At 32.5% G+C, this 24494-nt stretch overlaps 1 pseudogene; it reads left to right on the top strand.

Annotated features, from left to right (window-relative positions):
- Positions 1-3277: 3277 nt before the first annotated feature.
- The window catches only part of LOC103588555, a 71267-nt pseudogene continuing 50050 nt past the window's right edge, over positions 3278-24494 (top strand).

Here is a 24494-nt window from a genome sequence, read left to right as displayed (position 1 = left end):
CATTGTGTATATATACCACATTTTTTTTTTTTTTATCCATTCATCTGTTGATGGATACCTAGGTTGATTCCATATCTTGGCTATTGTGAATAGTGCTGCAATAAACACAGGGGTGCAGATATCTCTTCAGCATGCTAATTTCCTTTCCTTTGGATAAATACCCAGCAGTGGCATTGCTGGATCATGTGGTAGTTCTATTTGTAGTTTTTTGAGGAACTTCTGTACTGCTTTCCATAATGGCTGTAATAATTTACATTCCCACCACCAGTGTATGAGTTCCCCTTTTTCCACATTCTTGTCAGCATTTGTTATTTTGTTTCATTTTATTTTATTTTGATAATAGCCATTCTAATTGGTTTGAGGTGATATTTCATTGTGGTTTTGATTTCAATTTCGCTGATGATTAGCAATGTTGAGCATTTTTTCATATATCTGATGGCCATTTGCATGTCTTCTTTTGAGAAATGTTCACTCAGCTCCTTTATCTATTTTTTAATCAGATAATTTGTTTCTCTGCTGTTAACTTTCTTGTATATCCTGGATATTAATTCCTTGTTAGATGGATAGTTTGAAAATACTTACTCCCATTCTACTGGTTGCCTCTTCACTCCGATTGTTTTGTTTTTGTTTTTTTGTTGTTGATGTTGTTATTGTTTGTTTGTTTGTTTTTTGCTGTGCAGAAGCTTTTTAATTTGCTATAATCCCATTTGTCTGTTCTTGCTTTCATTGCTTGTGCTTTGAAAGTCTTCTCTACAAATTTTTGCCAAGACCAATGTCTTCAAGTGTTTCCCCGATATTTTCATCAAGTAGTTTTATAGTTTCAGGTCTTAAGTTAAGTCTTTAATCCATTCTGAGTTGATTTTTATAAACAGTGAGAAATAGGGGTCTAGTTTCTTTCTTCTGTGTATGGATATAAAGTTTTTCCATCTCCATTTATTGAAGAGGCTGTTCTTTCTTTCCTTGATGTACATGTTTAATATCTTTGTAAAAGATCAGTTGGAGGTAGCTACATGCATTTATCTCTGGGTTCTCTACTCTGTTCCACTGGTCTGTGTGTCTGTTTTTATACCAATACCATGTTGTTTTGATTACTATAGCTTTGTAGTATATTTTGAAATCCAATATAATGCCTCCATCTTTGTGCTTTTTTCTCAGGATCACTTTGGCTGTTTGGGATCTTTTGTGGTGCTGTATGAATTTTAAGATTTTTTTTTTCTATTTCTGTGAAGAATGTTGCTGGTATTTTAATAGGGATTGCATTGGATTTGTAGACCACATTGGTTAGTATGGTCATTTTGACAATATTAATTTTTCCAATTCATGAAGATGGAATGTCATTTCATTTTTTGTGTCCTCTTTAGTTTCTTTTATATTCCTAAAATGGAACTGCACTACATTTGATGTTGGGAGTCATTTTAGAATGTTAGCACTGGAAGTGTGAAATCTTTCATATTTCAGATGAAGAAACAAAAACACCGAAAAGATGATGTTTTAATGAGTGGTGTTAGTCACAATTAGAAACCAACTCTAAGAACTTATCACTTTATTTATTTTTTTCTGGCTCTAACTAGTCTGACTTGGCCTGAATTCCTCCAATGACACTTTGTTAGAGAGCTCTGTTTTTAAAATGACTTACCTTATATAAGTGAAAACATGCATTCCCATAAATTCCACCTAGTTCTCATGGTTAGGCATTCTGGAGTAATCCTTGGCATTTTAAGGACTTTTGAAGAAAACTCCTTCTCTACCTTTGTAAACATGGATATTTCTGTGAAGAATAATTACTTATGATTAGATTTATGAAAGATAATTTTCTAATTTAGTGGGGTTTGTTTTGAAAGTATAATGAGAGAAATTTTGGAGGGGGGGTTTGTTTCTATGGTTAATGTGTTTTTAAAATTAAAATGCATATGTTTGACAGTTCAGCATATTTTTGATGTATAGACTTTTCCAGATCCATGGCATTCCTATGAATAAAATCGTGAAACATTTTATATTACCATATAGTAAGCTTTCATTTTGTTGTTTAAACCTTTTAGGAATTGGTTTATAACTTCATTTTACAATGATCAAAGGTATGAGGTATGAACAACATCTGAATATAGGTAATTTGCTATAAATATTCTGTTATATTTTACAGCTTCCTTAACAGAATATGATAAATGTTGTTGGTTATGTCTGAGATACCAATAAATATTATCAATTTATTTCTCTGTTTGAAGACATACAATCATGTGACAGTAAGTAATGTTAGTGTCTTAGCTGAAGTGATAATGTTTCAGAAGCACAGTTTTAGAAGAGTTTAAAATGCACACGTTTTATAATACAATGTCTAAAGAAAAAGTAACTCTCACTAGATATACTCTGTTCATAAGTTTTTTTCTCTGCTTGGTGATTCTGCTATGGCTACTCACTTAAGATGTTATCTGAGTTCTTTGATATGTTTTCTTATGCCATGCCATAAAAATTGCAATAAAAATACACATTGCCATAATAGCATTATGGAAAGACATTTTTGCCAGGCAGTATGAATAATTTTTAAATGTCATTATGCGATTAAGCCGTGAGGCACAACAGGTTATGTTACACTGTGAAGTTCTATAATAGGTGTTGAAATTGCCTCTCAACATCACATCTGGGAGTATCCCTTTGAGATTTTTACATAATAATTTAACAGTTATAAAAAAAGAATAAATGAAGTCATTAAAAGCATTTTTCTTAGGTAAATTTAAATGCTTTTCATCACCCAGTGTGCAGTCATTAAAGTATAATGCATTTTCCTGGAAAAATATTTCATATAGATATTTTGGCTTTTTGTATTGGTAACTCAAAATTTGTTAAATTTCACTTATTTAAATTTGGTTTCGGGCCGACCTGGTGGCACACTGCTACAGCGCGCCGCTTGGGAGTGTGGCGGCATTCCTGCCGAGGGTTCGGATCCCACATACAGACCGGCCGCTCACTGGCTGAGCGAGGTGCGGGTGCAACACCGAGGGTTGCGATCCCGTTGCCAGTCCTGGTCCGGTACGGGCGCGACACTGAGGGTTGCGATCCGTTGCCGGTCATGAAAAAATACAAAAAGGAATAAATAAATAAATAAATAAATTTGGTTTCTATCTGGAAAAATTATGGAGGCAATTACCTTCTACTCAATTTCCAAGATGGCAGTTTATCAATCATTGTAATAAGTGCTTGAGTTTCTTCATAATATATTTGACTCAATCCGTCAGATTGGCTCCAGTACTTTGTAGAATCTTCTTTTCTGTCTTAGATGAGAATGGGGGCGTCATCCCTAGTGAATGATTGTTTAAGTTTACCAAACCGAAGAGCAACAACAGGGTAAGAGGGTCCAAGGGTATGTAAATGAAGATATCGGCCACTCCATTAAATTATATATAAGAGCACCAGAATAAAATATTTTAACTTGCACTTTGATTATGCAAAGTGACTGATAAGGTTATTGCTTATTTATGGAAATTACAGAAAGACTATGTCCACATTCATAAAGATTTTTTTCTAAGCCACCAAAAACTTAGAGCAACAAGGGCTTTTGGACTCTCAGGTCAGCTAAATTTTGAGTACCCTGTCTTAGTATTGGTTTCTGGGACAAGTGTATTCAAGGGCAAACAGATTATTTGAAAAGTGCAAGGGACACTGGTAGAGGAGAGAGACCTGAAACAGAGAAGGAAACGCAGGCGATGAAGTGTGCGCCATTAAGCCAGCTACCACAGAGGCTGAAGGCAGCTCAGCTGCACGGTGAAACTCCGGGAAGCAATTCAAAACACACAATTTAGAATTATTCCTAATCAAGGGGAAGGGAGCTGGAGGTTAATATGGCAGCTCTAAAAAGCTATTAGTGATGTTGCTGGGGTAGGAAATGGATGTTAATTCCACCGCACTTCCAAACTCTCAAGAGCACATGAGCAGAGTGAACTTGCATAGTTCAGGAAATAAGGCACTTAGGCACAAACATGCAGACACTGGCAGTTGCAAGTTGTGTTGAACAAAAGGGAAAGTCTAAAGAATTGGAATAGGCACTGCCAGTATTTTCTATATGCCCCAAACATTGTAATGTTTGCGATAACTACATTATTTTCTATTATTTACTATTTGATAATTATGTTTTCTGCGATTTCAACTAAGATACTGAAAAATGTTCATCAGTGGAGATTACAACACAGAGCTTAGAGCCCCAAGTAGAGTGAAAAGATATACTTAATTAGCTTTCTTCATTTACTCCTGCTAATCACCTATACATTCTCCAACTGATGTTTTGATGACCTCATACAAATTATGGGGTCATCTTCCATTTATGGGATCAGGACCCCTAATTCAATTATATCCAGATGTCTTTCCTGAGTTTCCAGCATTTTTCCAACTACATTCTGTATATCTCATTCTAAGTAATAATATTTTAACAAAATAGCAAGTGACTTAAGTACATACTTTGTGCTAAGCTAAGGAATCTGACTAAGGAATCTAGCACCATTATTGCAATGATATTTTTTAAGCTAGCGTATTTATAAAAAAAATGACAAGTTAGAAAAGAAAATTTAAAATGAGTGTATATTGTGTTTAATATATATTATGTATACAAAGGTGTTTACATAGAAGGATGGCTTTGGTCAAACTGAACAGACATGGGATAGACATTTGTATTTTATGAAAAATAATTAAAAAGTGGAAAGTCTGCTAGTTATAACATGCCACCATTATAATTTCACACACACACAGAATTACAGAATTTTAATTCCACAATTTTAAACTACAAAGCAGTTCGTCAGTTCATATTTAAAACAAAAATTCTATTATAGTAAGGGTGAGGATGGCCAAAGTATTCCTTTGTGGATAATGAATAGTTTAGGGAATTTTGATTAAGAAATTCATGGCAATCAAATAGTTAATGTCTATAAATTGTGTATTTTCAGAATAATTTATCTCCCTTTTTTGGGTAAAATCACTAACAGAGTAACAGGTTGATAATGTGACAAGATGAACCAAAGAGCTGGTTCTGTACAGTGGCTTGTTTCTAGTCTAAAATCTCAGAAAGGAAGAGCATAGACTTAATGGTACTCAGCATTACACCTACTATTTTTTTTGCTATTTAAAATTGAGAAAATGAAATTGCTTTATTAGCTAAAAAGGAAATGTGTTTCTCTCATATTTCACTTCCAGAACAGGAAGAAAGACTGCTAAAAAATAGTAATTGTATTAGTCTGTTTCTGTTGCTTACAACAGAATACTTGAAACTGCGTAATTTATGAAAGAATGAAATCTATTTCTTACAGTTTCAGAGCCTGGGAAGTCCAAAGTCCATGGAACAAAACTGGTGAGGCCTTCTGGGTAGGAACACTCTACAGTCATGTGGCATTCAGGGTGTCACAAGGTGAGACTAGGCTGAGAAAGAGAGCGTTAAACTTCACTTGTTCTCCTTTTAAATCCTTCAGAACCATGCCCATTACTCCAAGAATAGATCAATCAATTCACGACATCACAGTCTTTACAATTTAATCACCTCTTAAAGGTCCCACCTTTCAAGTACCATAATTGGATTTCCCACCCTCTTACCACTGCTAAAATGGGGGTCAACTTTCCAATACATGAACTTTGGGGGGACACATTTAACCCATAGCAGTAATCAAAAGATAAAGATTGCCTAATAAGATTTATAATCCAGTAGGTATTTTTCTCTCAGAAATCTTAGTAGCATTTAAAAAACAAAACAAAACATACTTTTGTACTCCCACATCCATTTTATTTATTCAATTTTTTTTTTTTTTTAAGTTCTGTGGCAATTCTAAGGACACACATAGGATACTTTTCTCTTCTCTGGATATTTGTTTGATTGATCTTCTTGCTCCTTTAATCTGGTTAGGGAAGGAGTATCAAGTTCCTTTTGTTCAATTTCCCCACCATGCCAAATGCCAGGGCACAGCCTCCCAAAAGCTATACCAGTAATGCCTTTGCCCAAAGGATATCACCATTTACCATCTTCTTACTGCTCACTGCTTATTGTTCTTTTTTTTTTTTTTTTTTTTCCTTTTTGTCTTTTTTCATGACCGGCAACGGGATCACAACCCTCGGTGGTTCACCCACACCTCGCTCAGCCTGTGAGCGGCCGGTCTGCATGTGGGATCCAAACCCTCGGCAGGAGCACCGCTGTGCTCCCAAGTGGCACACTGTAGCAGTGCGCCACTGGGCCGGCCCTCACTGCTTATTGTTCTGAAGTTCCAGTTTTAGTTATATTTTTGGGGAGGAGAAGCCTGGAGTAATCTTATTTCCTTCAAGCCTAGAAATAAAAACAAATGTATGTATCTTTCTCAAGATTTAGTTGTTTTTCGGTAGGAAGACACTTTAGAAAATCTAATTTGTTGTACATTTGGTGTAGAAACTACGTGTAGATATTCAAACTTGTAAATATATTACCTATGTATAAATTAAGTTAATTAAAAATTATTAGACTGAGACAAGACAAGCCCTATGTGAATATTCAGTATGACTAATCTGAAAAACCACCAACTATTTTTGAAACCACAAACCAAGTCCACTTACGTGGGAGACTGAACATGTGTATATAGTTCTAGGAAACACAAATGAGGAATATATAAATGTTAGTACCACAGTATCAGAAGCCTTTTAGTTGATAATTAATTTTGTGATATATAAAACTTAAAGCAGTTTCTGTGATTTAAAAAGTTACAATATATACTCTTATTTCATCCTGCTCTGAATGACATCATTTTGAATACTCTAAAAATGACTTCTAAGTATTTTAATTAAATTTTTTTTAATGTAAAATGTATTTTTTATGTACTTTATTTTCACTTTTTCTCCCACTTGTCCAAAACTACTTCATGCAATAGGTTGAACTGACATGTATACTCTGAATTTGCTTTTGATTTTTTTAAATAAAATAAAACATAATGGACTAATTAAAGTATTCAGAGGTGCCCACAGCCTACCATTCTATAACTGCTTATTTAAAAAAGCATTTGAAAAATTCTACTGTCATACAACTAATTATCAACAAAGTAAATGCTATGTGTGTTTTTTTTTTTTTTTTTTGTACTTAAAATGGAAACAGTTTGTACTCTTACTATAATGTTATAAATTATAAGGTTTATAGTATCAATTAAAATCTGGGCATGTTTGGGCACTTTTTGCCCAATGACATCCTCTTTTGGACTTACACTGAATTCCAGAACTGGAGAGTTGGAGCTAAGAAAATTAGTCACTTTGGACTGGTTACATTCAAAGCTGCACTCATCTTCCTACCTAAATATGCTTTTCTTTTTGTCCATCTCAGGTAATGTCATCATAATTCATTTAGTTGCTTAAACCAGGATTTGGCAAACTATGGCCCTTCACAGAAAAAGAGAAAAATGTTTGCTTACCCCTGGCTTAAACTAATATTTGATTTCTCTCTTGCACTCACCACATGTTTAATCAGTTGCCAACTTTTATTAAAATTTGTTGTATAACTTGCACATCCTATCAAATTTGTTTTTCCTCTATCCTTACAGTTACTACTGTTCAATTCTCCATAATACCTCCTCTTGATTGCTGTAAACTTTTCTAAATTTTCTCTTTTTCTTTTTGCTTCTACCCATTCACTTTCATTCTTGAGATCAGCTTCTGAACTGATATTTCTAAATGCAAACAAGATTATGACAACTTAGAATTCTTCGTTGAATTTTCACTGCTAAATTATTTTATGGACCATTGTTAAATTATATGGCTCTAAGTATGCCACCTAAGACCCTTCATAATCTTGTTTCTGAAAGTCTCTTCAGCTTTCTTCTCACTAACCTTCATTTAACCTCTGTCATGTTCCACACTTACAGAGCTATTCTAAGTCAACCAAATGGTCTGTGATACATAATTTTCGTGACTTTGCACATGATATTTTCTTTGACTGTAACCCAGTGAAGACACAGAAAATGTCAGACATAAACTGTGAGAGAAAGACAAACTTAAAAAGAGAAAGAAAAGATGCACACAATTCCCTGGGAGACTAGACTGGGAAAATAATAAAACTACATCAATCCCAAGGATAAGGAGAGCAGGATAGAAGATGGCACCAAGCAAAAGATGAACACTAATATTGTGGGATGATGGAAAGTGAGAAAGCATACTTTAGGAGCAGATTTAACAGTGCAAGTGCTGTTCTCTCTCAAAAAAATTGAAAAATGAAGAATATTGTTTAGAAATTTAAAGAGAATTACCAAAAAATAACTAAAATATTTAAAGACATTTGCCTCTGGAAGTGGAATTAAGAGCTGCAGAGAAAAAAGGCATAGAACTGTTAGGATTTTATTTGTTTTGATTGTCATGCATTTTATAGTGGCACTTAAATTTTTATACGGTTCCCATGTATTTAAATTTTATTTAAAAAGCTAAAAATAGAAGACAAGAGGCTTTTATTTCTAAGTTGTCAGGTTAAAGTACTAACAAAAACCTGTATTACTATCACCAACGAAAACAAATGAAAGTTCTGGAATACTCAACAGAATAAAACAATAAATATAATTACATATAGAGTTTATACAGAAGAAAAGCAGATAAGATTAAAATCTATGACAATAAGAACATAGAAGCTGGCAAGTGGTGAAAGGAGATAAAGTGTTCTATGGTAAAGGGTAATAAGAATATGTGTGTTTAGTAACACAATTGCCAAATGACTTACCGAACACATATATAGAAAAATTAATCCAATAACTGCAAAATTTCAGTATATTCAAGCATATTTAAAATATTGCATGCAATAAATAAGGACAATATTGTAGAGGAAACTTCTACGAACTACAAAAATTTAAATCATATAAGGCTATTCGGTTATAATGCAATAATTTTACAAATAAAAACTAAAGATTACAGTTAGATAGGAGAAAAAAGGTCTAGAGGTCTACTGTAGTGCTAGGCATCTATAATTAACAATAATTTATTGTGTGCTCTCAAATGTTTAGATGAGAAGAGCTCAAGTGCTCTCATTACAACGAAATGATACATTTTTGTGAAGATGAATATGCTAATTACCCTTTTGACTATCACACATTGTGTACTTATACTGGAATAGAAATCTATACCCCATAAATATGTACAATCAATGCGTTGATTAAAAAGTAAATACATTTTTTTTAAAAAAGAATAATACTATTATATATTCTGGAAATTGAGAAATACCCTTCTTAATATTCTTGCCCCATTGTAGAAAACATGATGGAAACTTGGAAATATTTAAAACTGAAATTTAATAAAACACAAGATATGGTTAGGAGATGAAGCAATACTAGGCTTGCAGTATAGAGTGAATGATTATATTAGAATGAGAGGAAAACCATTAGAAATTAATAACCTAATTAACCATCCAAAGAAATTAGAAAAATAATAAACCTAAAGGAATAACAAAAGGCAGAAGGATAAACTCAAGAACATAAATTAATGCAATAGAAGATAATATAATAGAAGGTACAATAAAGAAGACCAACAATGCCAAAATCAGGGCTGTAGTACGAGTCTGCTAACAACTTATTCTCAAACCTTCCCATTTTTCCTGATATGGAAATTATAGTGTTAAAAGATAATGCAAATAAAACATTATGGCTTTATATACCGAAAAACAAAGCAGCCTTTATTTTCAGTCAAAACAATAGCTTGATTATGCAGAAAATTCTAAAGAATCTTAACTCTCCTTCAAAAACCTCCCCAAACAAATAAATCACATATAAATGAGTCTAATCATGTATGAAGGATTGAAGAATCAGAAGGTCATCTATTATATAAAATAATAGAAATAATTCCAACATTTATTTTGTGTATTGTTCTTAATATCTTCAAACTATAAAGAAATGAAATTTTAGAGTTTGGGTCAGACTGGACATGGACCAAAATGCAGAGGCCACTCAAAGACATTCAAACAAGAACATCAGATACCTGGCTGATGCATATGACATTGAGATGGCATTGTAATGCTGAACAGAAAATCTACGTCTCTAAAAGGGACCAGAAATGGTTTAACCTAGAGAGAGAAACTGCGCGTTAACTGGAAAGTGCTGTAAAAGCTTATTAGGAGCAAAAACACGGGGTGATATATATACATATATGTATATATATATACACACACACATATATGTGTATATAATATAAATTTATAGATTACATAAATTTATATATATGTATTTGTATATACATATATATAAATTTATATACACTACAAAATGTATATATGTTTGTTTATTTTGATTTATAGTTTTCATCTGCAGTGTTCCTGGATCAGCTAAATTGCTCATCAGTGGAGCTAAAAACAAAAATAACATGATAAAATTTTACCGCCTTTAAGTGGAAATGTCAATGTTACCAAATCTTGATTCCTAGTATTTTTGCTAGCAACATTTAAAGTCATTTTTTGGTAGGGAACCTTTTTCCTAAATTGTCAGCATTTAAAATACGACATACTTTTAATTCACATGGGATAAGACTTCAAGTTTGCCATGTTACTAGCTCATTTTTCAGAATTAGTTAGATACAGTTAAGATCTTCATCTTAAGATACTCATCTAAAAAGGATAGAGAGGGAAAAAAGTAGTTACTGACCATTTTCATCCTGTTAATGTCATGTCAACATTCAATGATTATAATGATAATATCATATAAGCATTGAATTCAGGCTTTTCCATATATTTGATCAAAGAAAAAGTGAGGGAGAGCAGAAAACAGTACGTTTTCTATTTCTCTTTATTATCTCCATTCTATCCTTTTCTCAAGCTTTTTCTAGAGGTCAGCAAAAAGAGGATGCTTTTTAATTATGAAATGAAGTGCTTTTTGCAAGGAAGGCAGCATCTATGAGTCTGAACTCTGTAGCATTTAAATGTTCCTACAGAGTAATTAGTGTATTTCTATTGGTTTACATAACGAAAGTACTACCCAAAATATCCACCGTGAGAACTGTTCCAACATTTCTTGACAACCTTCATTGTTCCTTCACAGCTGCATATAAACCTTTATTAAATAACTTCCCTTTTAGAATAATTCACACATGGATGGCAATTAGATTAGAAAATTACAGAGGTTTATTATTTTCAATGGGCCTTTTATTTCTTATTAAATATAGAAAAGCTGCCTTTATGTCACCACTTTGCAATTTGTTTTCTGGGTAAATGAGTATGGCAGAGACAAAAGGCTTTAGATAATATTTTCGGTCATTTTCACCTTTTACAGTGCTACAGTTAGAAGAGTGGCTTTGGGAATTAATGTGTTATTAAGTGCTTTTATGATAAGGCTAAATGTGTTTATGCCGATTTGTACTCTAGCTTACAATTTTATTACACAGGCAACGCTATATTCTCTGGAAACTGTCTGTGGATAGGCTATAAAAACACTAAGGAATGGATCAAACTATTGACATTTGTCACAAAATACAAAATTATGCGATGGAAGAATAAGTGGTTTCATTTTTTTAACTGTTTGTTACATCTTGTCTTTTTACATATAAAATACAGTTTTAAAAAACCCAGCAATTTCTACTGTTAATTTAATTTAGAAATAGAAACAATTCCTGGATCTGTAGGTGTACGTGGAATGATAAATGCAGTCAAATAATATTTCAAAGTCGTTGATTGATAGGCTCAAAGGAAAAAAAAATACCTAAATATTAATATTGAGATGCCTTAAAAACTAATAAGGTAACTTGAGAAGATTACATTTAATGACTTGGAGGAAAGGAACATTGGACCCTGGAAGGAGAAGTCATTTCAAATGTACAGGAAGTCAGGGTCTAAAATATAGAGTGCAAGATAAAAAAAATAAATGAGAATAATGAGGAAATTAGCAAATATAGTGAAAGGAAAAACAGAATTTTAAGTCATTACAGTTGCTTAGAAATTTGAAATTGTCCTTGGGAAAAGAAAAAGACAACGGCATAATCACATATGGTATTCAGTTTTAATGCCATTAATTCCTTTTGTATTATAAATTTATTTTTATTTTTCAAATATTAAAACAAAGTTACAAAATTTGGAAAAGAATGAATATACAGTTGACCCTTGAACAATATGGTGTGAACTGCACAGGTCCACTTACACATGGATTTTTTCAACCAAGAGCAGATCAAAAATACAGTATTCATGGAATGTGGAACCTGCATATATGGAGAGCCAACTTTTCATGTATGTAGGTTCCTCAAGTCCTACTGCAGGACATGAGTATCTGCAAACTTTGGTATACATGGGAGTCCTGGAACCAATCCTCCGAGTATGTGGACAATGACAGTAATTAAATATATATTTTTAATATTTCATCTTTTCAACTAAGAAAAATAAGAAAATTCTAAAGGGATTAGTGAAGGCATATATACTGAGGAATGTATTATATTTAATGAGAAGAACATTTGTAGACACAAATTAAAATGATAAACTGGATATAATGTCTTAATGTATTAAATGCTTTCAAACATTCAAGTTTCTTGGTATATAATGTTGAAAACTCAATATAGGAAACTGAAGGTTCTGAAATTGTACATTCTATAAAATTGTACATTCTAGCTTACTTTTTATTTGGCCTGATTTTATCTTTAAATCATTTAGGCAGAGATGGTGATGTCCTAAAAATTTATTCTCTTCTTCTTCCAAAACAGCAGTTGGCACTTAGGTGTAGCCTAATGTCATTGAGTGTTATTTAAAATATATATACATAAATGCATAGATATGGCATATTGATGGCTTGGAAGGCTAATATCATAAATGAATCATCCTTACCAAAATATATGTATGAACTTAGTGCAACTTCAATCAAAATCCCAGTAAATTTTTATGGAAATTTTGTGACTAATATCATACCAGTAAAATGGGAATAAATATAAAAGGAATCATTTCCAGGACTGTTTCTTAAGAACATAGGAGGAAACTTCAAAAAGTTGATAGAAAGATTCATATCATCTCTCTTATTTCTCCAAGCTCACTTTCCCCTTTCCATGGTTTGGAATCTGGACAAAAGCCACTCAGTCTCGGTCTTTTATATAATGATGATGCGCTTGTTAGGCAACAAAATGGAATCAAACTGGGACCTAATTAACCATGGGCTACAGAGCCATCCCTGTACATAGGTTGCTTGGCTTGGAACTATTACAAGCGAAAGTCCTCTTTTCTTTAAGTTACTTTTCTTTTAGATTACTTTATTGCATTAGTTTCGATTGTAATGCTGTGGTTCATTGAAATTAATGTGACTTGCTTTGGCTAAGGAAAAATGAGTGGGAGGGAAATCCTTTCAGGAATGAAGATTTGAGATCCAGCTTATTGTCTATTTTGTCATCTTCTCTTTGTCACAAGAATGTCAATGTTTCAGATAGAGTTTTTTTCTGTCAAATTAGGTTCTGAACTGAAGACAGCATGGAGCAAAGCATAAGCCAATTCATTACAGATATGTAGCATATGAGCTAGAAACAAACCTTTGTTATTATAAGCCACTGAGATTAGGAATTTGTTTGTCACTGAACCACAGTGTACCCTATCGTGGCTTACATAAGAGGGCTAACACAAATCCTGACTGATTACAACCCCACTCAGCCATTTCATGGTTTAATCCAATAAAGAAGTACTATGGTAAAATAAGTGGAAAGTTCAGTTACTGCTTGCATATGGAGTATAAAAGGATCAATTACAAATTTAAAAAATAGGTCAAAAAGGATGGTGAATCAATACTGAACCTGGAACAAAGGCTAAAATTTGGAAAAAATGACTCATTGTGTTCTTTGCAGCACAAACAGTAAGGCAGTTTGGGAGAGAAGAGGGTATTGGAGATGTTCTGAAGAGGTCACTGGACACCGTTACATGTGTGGCTTCAGACAAAGAAAATTCAGAGTGAGCACAGGAAAAACTACAGGGAAATAGCAGAAAAAGAATATATGAGTGCACTTCAAGTGTTTAGAGTTGAAAAGAAAACAAAATGAGGACAATACATAGACAGGGTAAATAAGTCAAACAAAAGCATTTCAGGGATCACTGGAAACGTCTGAAAGAGAAAAAAAAAAAAAAACAACAGCGGTTGATTAGAAAGGGGAAAGTAATGAAGTTTGAAAAAGCTACTCTACAGGTAGAAAAGATGAGAGGCCAAAGATGAGTGAGGCGGAGCAAGCTAGGATTCTGGATAAAAAGTGCAGACAGAGATAAGAGACCAGGAGGTGGTACAGGATCAGGGAGTAGATACCAATACAGAAAATAGTGGAAATAAAACCAATTCCATGGAAAATATCTTGTGTTAGTTTTTAAGTCTCCTAAATTAAAAATTATAATTACACATTCTGCTTTCCCTTCATGCAATAATATTATAAACACTTTTATTATAATTTGATTGCAAGAATCAGCTAATTTTACAAACTTTTTGAACTTTGTATTTTTCTGCTTCATTTTTAAGAACTTTATTGTGAAATGTAATATACACAGAAAAAAACACATATGCATAAAAAGTCTATGTACAGATCAACAAATAGCTATAAAGTGATCGTCCATGTAACCACAAAACTGGTCATAAATAGAACATTGGAAACTATCTCCAAACCCCCTTTGTGTCCCTTGTTCACAACCACTTCCATCTCTTCCCAAAAGGTACCCATCATCCTGTGTTGTATGGTAATTATTACTAAAATGTAAAGACAGTTTTACCATGATAACTGCATTCCTAAACTACATAGATAATTTTTGCCAGCTCTTAAAGGGTATATAAATGGAAACAATTAGTATTTAGTATTTTGTGACACATTTCTTTTATTCAGCATTATTCTTGTAAAACAACAATGTTATTGCTTATCACTAAAGTTTGTTCATTTCCTTACTGTATAATATCCCATTGCATGATTATTTTGCAATGTAATCATTTAATGTTGATATAACTTTTAGTCATTTCTAATTTAGAGCTTTTACAAGTAATGTAGTTATATGCATTTTTGTCCACGTATCCTGGAGATTTTAAAAATAGAATTGCTAGATCATAGGGTAGTTATTTCTTTACTAGCTAATGCCAAACTGTTTTCCAACATTATTTTATAATTTAGATTCTGAATAGTAGTATATAAGAATTTCTGTTTCTCCACATACTTGCCAATAGTTGGTTTTGTAAGAATTTTAATTTTTACATATCTTATTCTATAAAGTTTTAAATCATTGTGGTTTAAACTATATTTCACTAATGACTAATGGTACTGAAGATTTTTTTCACAAAGTTTATTGGTGTCCTCTCTTATACTTACATTTGCAAATTTTGTAGATTTGCTTGTCTTTCTCTTATTTTTGCATGAGTCGGTTTTCTTTTACTCTGTGTGAAATCTAATGGTCCCAACACCATATATTGAAAGAATGCCCTTTACTCATGACTCTACAGTACAACCTCTGTCATATAGCAAGTGCCCAAAGTGTGTAGGCCTGTTTCTGAAATACCTGGTCTGTGTCATTGCTCTAATTGTCAATTCATGAGACAAACATTAATATCTTATTTACTACACAAAATAGAATTTCTTGTTTTCTAGTAGAGCAAGTTCCCTCATTTTTCTTATCTTTCTCTGGGAATAGCCTGGATATTCTTCATATTTGAATTTCCATATAAATTTTTTAAACAGCTTAACAAATTTTACACAAAAGTGTTTTAGATATTGGTTGATATTGCACTGAATGTGTACATCAATTTTGTTAGAGATGATATATTTGTGATATGGAGTCTACAGCACATCAATATATTCATTTATGCATATGTATTTTAAATAACCCCAAATAAAGTATTCCATTTTTTCCTTTGGAGAAGTTACAAATCTGGAATTAGATTTCTTTTTAGGTATATGGTAGTTCTAATGCTAATAAAGTTTTGAGAGTTTTTGTGTGTGTGTGTGCGCTAAGATATATAGAATTATAAATAAGTTCGGTATGAATTTTCAAGCTCTTATTAATTTCAGTACTTTCTTAGCTATTTCTATATACACAGTCATATAATCTCCAAATAATGATTGATTGTATTCCTTCCTTTTAGTCCATACACATTACATTTAGTTTTCTAGCCTTATACATTGGCCATGATATTTGGTAAAATGCCAATAATGATCAAGAGAAACTTCATCTTGTTCTGTATCTCAAGGAAGATAGTTTCCAAAGCTTCACTATTAAAAATAGTGTTTGCTGCAGGTTTTATTGTAGATAAGTTTTATCAGAATGTACAAGTCCTCATGCATTCTTAGTTTACTATGAATTTTTAAAATCTCGAATGGATGTTGAATTTGAAGTACCTTCTTTTATTGCATATGTAAAAATGATTATATGCCTTTTTTTTTCTTTCAGACGCTTATTACAGTAAGTTTCTCTTACTGAATTTCTCATTTGACATTACGTTGTCATTCCTGGGATATTTTAGTATTTTTGCATATATGTCCAATGGTGATTTTTCTGTTAGTGTGGTCCCTTCCAGGTGTTGATATAAGATTATGGTAACTTCATAAAACTATGTTTGTGAGTAATCCTCCTTTTCTATTCTAAAAGACTTTGGATAACTTTGAAAAAAAACATTTTTTAGCTAAATATCTGACATAATTCATCAGTGAAACAATTTAGGCCTGCATTTTCTTTATGGGAATATTCTGACTACTGCCTCAATTCCCTAAATAAATATAGGATTACAAACATTTCTCAATTTACCCAGAGAAAGTTTTGCTACATTTCTTTTTTTGTTTGTTTTTTTTATTTTTCTTTTTTAGTCATTTGTTCATTTCAATCAAATATCAAAATTTTGATGTAGTTTTTGGTTTTTATTTTTTTATTTTATTTATTTATTTTTTTGGAATGGCAGAGAAAAGACCTTTGAGAATTCATTCTCCATAAAAGCAAAAAGATAATGGAAAAAATTGACAAAATTTCCTTTTTTTAAAGTGTAGAAATAAATCAAATGCTTGCAGCAATCCAAGGAGCACTTAGTCAAGAAAAGTATTGAATCTTGGCAAGAACAGTGAGTTTTGTGACATTCAACTTGTCTTGTTCTCAGCCCTCACTCCCCAGCTCAATAGTAGCCTTAACAAACAGCATCCTTGCAATGATGGCAGTTGTGAAAACTAGCAATAGAAGCTACTGGAAGGGACAGGCTGAGTTTATAAGTTCTAAGAAGCCTCAACCATAGGAAATTGGGTATGACTCTGTACACAGGGATTGTTGTTATTTGACCTAAGAGCTTGCTCAGTGGTAAAAGCCCTATCCCCAGGGTGTTTGTCAAAAACAGTAAGTGGCAATTGTTTAACATCACAGCTGCTCAAGGTCTTATCAATTAGAGAAAAGAAGATGGCCAAAAAACATGAAAGGAATACTTGGGGGGTAAGATGTCCATGAGGGACTTTGAAAAGCTATGACATATTCCTTGAAATGTAGAGTACTACACACATATGCATGGCTGTGTATGTACCTAGCAAAGATCTTTTGAATAGGTCCTATTCTTTCACCTCTGGCTAATCCTGAGCCCCTTTATAAATAGAAAATAAAAGCTAAAGAGGAGTTCTAAACTGCTGGGTGTTTGAAGATGTGCTAAAAAGACACACATAGTTGTTCAGCCAAGTGTGTAAGACTTATTTGTTCAAAGCATTTAAAAAAATATCTATTCTATTTGCTGACCACTCAACAAACCACACAGAGACTTCAGTGGCTGCACATGACAGAGAATGTAGACATTCTATAATTAGGTCAAAACAGTTACTCAACAAACAGTTAACAACAAACACAACAACAACAAATACTGGAAATAGAGGAATTTGGCACAGTTTAGATTCAAAGAAACAAATAGATTGAAAGTAAAACAGTAAAAGAATGAAGAAGACATATTAAACAAACAGTAAGCAAAAGAAAATTGAAATACCTTTGCAAAAAAACGGGGAGGGGGTGCTTTAAGGGAAAAAAAAGTGTTATTAGAGGGAAAGGAGGAAATTTTGTAATAATAGAAATGTCACTCCAACAGGAAGGCAAAGCATTCTGGAAGTTTTCTGGGAAAATTTTCTTCATCAATAAAAGGAGATAGATATTTAAAGAAATGTTTATTCCCTTGCTCTCAGAATTCTTGTAATATGAGATGGTTAAGTATTTTTATTACTCAGGCTATTCTAAATATACAAACTTGAAAACATTTATAAAATATTCAATGACCCATTTTTATAACTTTTATTTAAATTTTACTATGGTAAAAGCCCATCAAAAAACAACAATTCACTCAATTATTGGAAAATACTAATTAAACAACTACTGAACTACTTGTGTGAGGAACTGTGCTACAGGAAGGAATCCATTGGAGAAGAAACTCACTTCCTGTTCCACTGCAACTAAGTGTAGTGATGATCCTGAATAACTCAGGATGATAAAGAAATGATAGTGATTACACAATCACAGGCAACGGTCACACAGGCAACGGTCACACAGGCAATTAGGAAGAAGTTGGGACAGTTTGTGATATCTCATTCAGAGTATGAAAATGAGATTTCTACTCCTTATACATGTAGTTATTGAAAAAAACACATTTCTAATTATTTGGGAAAAAGTAAAAAAAAAAAAAACCTTTGCCAATTGGGTACAAGTCTTATCTTTTGTTCTGTTTTGTTTTTTAGTAATAAGTATTCCTTCTTTTGTGATTTCAGAACAATATACTGTCAGGGAAACTTGTAGAATGAAAATAAAATTAGTGCTTAATTATCCTATATTATGAAACCAAAGTAAAAAAAAAAAAAAAAAAGCAGAGTAGGGAACGCAGTTGTGCTCCTTTGTACCCATGCTTTCATTGTAAAAATGTGCTTACTTTTATTTCACTACAATTAAAATGAAACTAAAATGGATAAAACAATTGTTCCTATGTGCCTTTTAAAATAGATGTAAGACAAAAGTAAAGATCACAGTCTAAGTTTCAGGTATATACCAAATTTCCAAAATAACTGCAATGGATATTTTTTGCTTAATTTTAGAAAAGTAACAGTGCCAAATACAAGTGTATTCATTTTGTAGGCTGGAGACAATTTTCTTTATTTTTCTGTCTTTTGAATGAAAAGCAGTCTGTGAATAACTGATGACATTTATGTTCCCATACAAGTTCGAAACAAGACCTCTTAGGGGGCCCTAATTTCCTTTGCTCTCAGATTATATCTCTGTTGATATCCAATTCATCAGGGTCAGTTCGGTCATGTCCATTTCCATCTGTCCAATTTGGGGATAGGTTTCCTTTTAGTCTTGCTGAATTCTCATAAATACAGTATTCAATGGAGATTTTTGAGGGGCTTCAATGAATAGTCACTTTCTTCCTCTTCTAAGATTTAAACGAATTGAGAAATAAAAAGGAAATAGTCATGGGCCAAAATGTGACCTTTATTACTGGTAAAACTTATCTGGAGAATGTGGCTTATTCCTGAGGGACAGTAATCTATTTTCATAATTCTTTTTTTTTTTCTTTTTTCGTGTCCGGCAACGGATCGCAACCCTCAGTGTCGCGCCCGTACCGGACCGGGACCGGCAACGGGATAGCAACCCTCGGTGTCGCGTCCGCACCTCACTCAGCCAGTGAGCGGGAACCTGTCTGTATGTGGGATCCGAACCCTCAGCGGGGGCGCCACCGCGCTGCCAAGCAGCGCACTGTAGCAGTGCGCCACCGGGCTGGCCCCTATTTTCATAAGTCTGAAGCTCAGAATTAAACTTACCAATTAAGGTCTGGTCCCACAAAGTTAGTACATTAAAGTGCTCAGAATAATGCAGGCTTTCTAAAGACAGCTCACTTGCACGGTAAGAATATAGTTGAGAGTCTTTTAACTGGTTTCTCTTCCCAAGTCATTAATCAGATCAAGTTACTTTTCATACCTTAGAGAGAAGTGGCTAAGCATGTGGGGAGAAACCAGTAATTGGGCTCCTTTCATAATATATCATGATCAAGTGAGTTTTATTCAATGAATGAAAGTTTAGTTTAACATTTAAACATTAATCAATATAATTCACATTAACAACATAAAGGAGAAAAACATCATATCATATCATGATCATATCACAAGAAACAGAAAAAAAGTTTAATAAAATTCAGCAAATATTTGTGATAAAAAATAAATCTTAGCAAAATAAAAATAATAAGTAATAAAAAAAGTTTCTCAATCTAAAAAAGGGATTTGACAAAAACAGCAACTAATATTATAAGTAATGATGAATGTGCTTTTTCTAAAATTGACAAGACTGGAATCTGCTCCCACTGTTTATTTTTGACATTGTATTGAAGATTCTAGTGAGTTCAAGAAGGCAAGAAAAAGAACTATAAAAGCATAATCACTTAAATAAAATTTAAATGATCCATTTTCAAAAATAACATGACCATATCCTCAGAAATTCTTGATGAAAACACACAAAAAATATAAATAGAAAATGAATTTATTAAAAGTCACTTGCATTACATATTGTGCCAAAAATCAACAGCAAAAACCAAAAAAAGTTATTTTTACAACAGTTTTTTGCAATAGGAAATAGAAAGCTATTTACAATAGTTTCAAAATAAAAATATCGAAAAGTAAATTTAACAAGAAACATGAAATATGGTTACCCTTCTATATGTCTACCCTTATGCACACACACAAACATACACACGCACACACAAACCTATAAAATATTGCTGAGGGAAATTAAAGAAAATAAAATAAATGTACAAGATAAAACACAGTTATGAATCATAACGAACAATACCATTAATATGCCAATTCTACACAAAGTGATCTGTAGATTTTCTTAGTCTCAATCAAACTCCCAAAAGACTATTTGTAGAAAAACAACAAATGCAGGTATAGGAATCATATGACCTTGCTTGATTTCAAGACTTTCTATAACGCTACATTAATCAAGACAGTGTGCCATTAACACAAGCACTGACAAAGAGATGAGTAGAGCTAAATATACAGTCTAAAATAGACCTACACATGTGTGGTCAATTTATTTTCAACAAATATACCAGGACAATGCAAAGATGAAAGTCTTTTCAATAATATTGTCATTAACAAGTGCATATGTGTGTGTGTGTGTGTGTACTTGATAAGTCACTTAATATCGGAATGCAAAAGTTAAAACTATAAAGCTCCAGAAGAAAATATCTGACAATTTTTTTTTATAGCCATGTGATAAACAGAGACTTGCTGTTTAGGAAAACAATAGAATTAAATGCCAAAAAAAGAAAGATTAATTGTGGTTCATCAAAATTAAAAACTTCTGCTTCTTAAAAGATACTATCAAGAAAATGAAATGATAAATCACAGAGTAAAATAACATAGTAGCAACACATTAGGCAAGACGAACCTCCCTTATCTGCAAAATATTTTGTTCAGGAAATGCTACATCTCATGAAACAGCAGCACTCAGAAAATCTAAAAGAGAGATCATATATTAAGCTACAAAATAAGTCTTAAATTTAAGAAGATTGAAATAATATAAAGTATTCATTCTCACCCAAATGCTATAAAATCAGAAATCAGTATAGGAGAAATATTGGGAAATTCACAAATACATGGGAAGTAAACAACACACTCATGAATAACCAATGGGTCAATGAAAAAATTCAAAGGTAAATTTTAAAAATTTTGAAGAAAAATGAAAATAGAAACATAACATTTCAAAACCTGTGTGATGCAGCAAAAACAGTTCTATGAAGGAAGTTGATAGCAATAATTGTCTACGTTAAAAAAAAATCTCAAATAACCAACCTAACATTGCAACTTGAAAAACTAGAAAAACAGGAACAAAGTAAGCCCAAAGTTAGCAGAAGGAAGGAAATAATAAAATTAGAGCAAAAATAAGTAAAATAGACACTAGAAAAACAATAGAAAAGATCAACAAAACTGAGTTGGAAAACCTTTTGCTAGACTAAGTAAAAAGAGAGAAGACTCAAATAAATAAAACTAGAACTTAAAAAGGAGATATTACCACTTATACCACAAAAATATAAAAGACTATTATGAATAATTATAAGTCAATAAATTTGATAACCTAAAAAAAATGGATAAATTTCTTGACACATACAACCTACTGAGACTGAATTATGAAGAAATAGAAAATCTTAACAGACCAATAACAAATGAGATTGAGTTAGTGAACAGTGTCCCATCAAAGAAAATCCAGGATCTCATGGCTTCATTGTCAAATTCTACCAAACACTTAAAGAAGAAATAATACCAATTATTCTCAAACTCTTCCAAAAAATGGAAGAGGAAGAAATATTTCCAAATTCATTTTACAAGGCCAGCATCACCCTAATAACAAAGCCAGAAAAGGATGCTAAAAGAAAAAAACTACAACCAATATCCCTGATAAATATAGAAGCAACAATCCTCACCAAACTACTAGAAAACTGAATTTAGCTGCAAATTTAAAAGATCATTAACTATGATCAAATGGGACTCATCTCAGACATGCAAGGATAGTTCAATATATACAAAGATCAAAAAACATTATACATCACATTAACAGAATGAAGGACAAAAAGCATATAATCATTTCAATAGATGCAGAAAAGCATCTGACAAAATTCAACATCCTTTCATCATAAAAACTCTCAACAAATTAGGTATAGAAGAAATGTACCTCAGCATGATAAAGGTTATATATAACAAACTCACATTTAACATTATAATCAATGGGGAAAAGTTGACAGCTTTTCCTCATAGATCTGGAGCAAGACAAGGATGCCTATTCTTGCCACTTCTGTTAACTATAGTACTTAAAGTCCTAGTCAGAGCAATTGGGCTGTAGAAAGAAATAAAACGTATCCAAATTGGAAAGGAAGAACTTAAATTGCCTGTTTGCAGAAGAGCTGATCTTATAGGAGGGTGCTTGAAAAATTCATTGAAAAATGAAATTAAAAGATAATACAAATCTTTCCATGAACTTTTTGATGTACCCTCATATACAACATATAGAACATCCAAAGGCTGCACCAAAAGAACTGTTAAAACTGATAAACACATTCAGTACAGAAGCTACTGGTTTTTGTATATCAATTTTGTATCCTCCATGTGCACTGAATTTTTTTTTTATCAATTTTAATATTGTTACAATGTCCATACTATCCAAAGTGATCTACAGGTTTAGTGCAATCTGTATCAAAATATCATTGACAGTCTTCACAGAAATAGAAAAAGCAATCCTAAAATACTTATGGAGCTACAAAAAACTCTGAATAGCAAAGCACTTTAGCAAAATAATCAAATCTAGAGGCATGACACTACCTGACTTCAAAATATATTACAAAGGTATAGTAACCAAAACAGTAAGGTACTGGCATAAGAACAGACACATAAACCAATGGGACAGAATAGAGAACCCAGAAATCTATCCATACACTTACAGCTAACTGATTTTTGACAAAGGCACCAAGAATATGCAATGGGGAAAGGCGTCTAATGAATGGTGTCAAAAAAACAGGACATCCACATGAAGAAGAATAAAATTAGACCCTTATCTCACACCATATACAATAATGAACTGCAATGGATTAAATGTAAGACCCAAAATTTGAAACTACTAGAAGAAAACAGGGGAAAAGGTCCATGACATTGGTCTGAGAAATGTTTTTTTTAATGTGACCACAGAAGTACAGGCAACAAAAGCAAAAAGAGACAAAAGAGATTTCATCAAACTAAGAAGCTTCTGCATAGCAAAGGAAACAATCAACAGAGTGAAGAGACAACCTACAGAATGGGAAAAAGTATTTGTCAACTATACATCTGATAAGGGGTTTATACCCAAAATATATATGAAATTTAAATTACTCAAAAATAAGAAAACAAATAACTCAATTAAAAAATGGGCAAAGTGTAGAAGAGTACCCCTTTCCCTGCATCCTTGCAAGCATTTGTTATTCACAGCCTTCTTAATAACGGCCAGTCTAACTGGGGTGAGATGATATCTCAATGTGTTTTTTATTTGCATTTCTCTGATCACTAGTGATGTTGAACATTTTTTCATGTACCTGTTGGCCATTTGTATGTCTTCCTTTGAAAAATGTCTATCCATCTTATTTGCCCATTTTTTAACTTTTTTTTTTTTTTTTGTACTGTACATGCAGTTGTTTGAGTATTTTGTATATTCTGGGTATTAAACCCTTGTGACATATATAGTTCGCAAATATTTTTTCCAATTCTGTAGGTTGTCTTTCCACTCTGTCGAATATTTCCTTTGTTGTGCAGAAGCTTTTTAGTTTGATATAATCCCATTTTTTTTTTCTTTTGTTGCTTTTGCTTTGGGGTCTTATTCATAAAGTCTTTTCCCAGTTCTACTTCCTTAATGTTTTCCTTTAGTAATTTTATGGTTTGGGGTCTTATATTCAGGTCTTTAATCAATTTTGAGTTGTTTTTGGTAAATGGTGAGGGGTTCAGATCCAGTTTCATTCTTTTGCATATGGATGTCCAATTTTCCCAGCACCATTTATTGAAGAGGCATTTTTTTTTTCCCAATGTAGGTTCTTGGTGCCTTTGTTGAAGATCAGTTG

The sequence above is a fragment of the Galeopterus variegatus genome, unplaced genomic scaffold (genome assembly GCF_000696425.1).
Source record: "Galeopterus variegatus unplaced genomic scaffold, G_variegatus-3.0.2 Scaffold586, whole genome shotgun sequence".
NCBI classification, from domain to species: Eukaryota; Metazoa; Chordata; class Mammalia; order Dermoptera; family Cynocephalidae; genus Galeopterus; species Galeopterus variegatus.
Note: the sequence above shows the minus strand (reverse complement) of the source record. Positions and strands in the feature narration are given on the sequence as shown.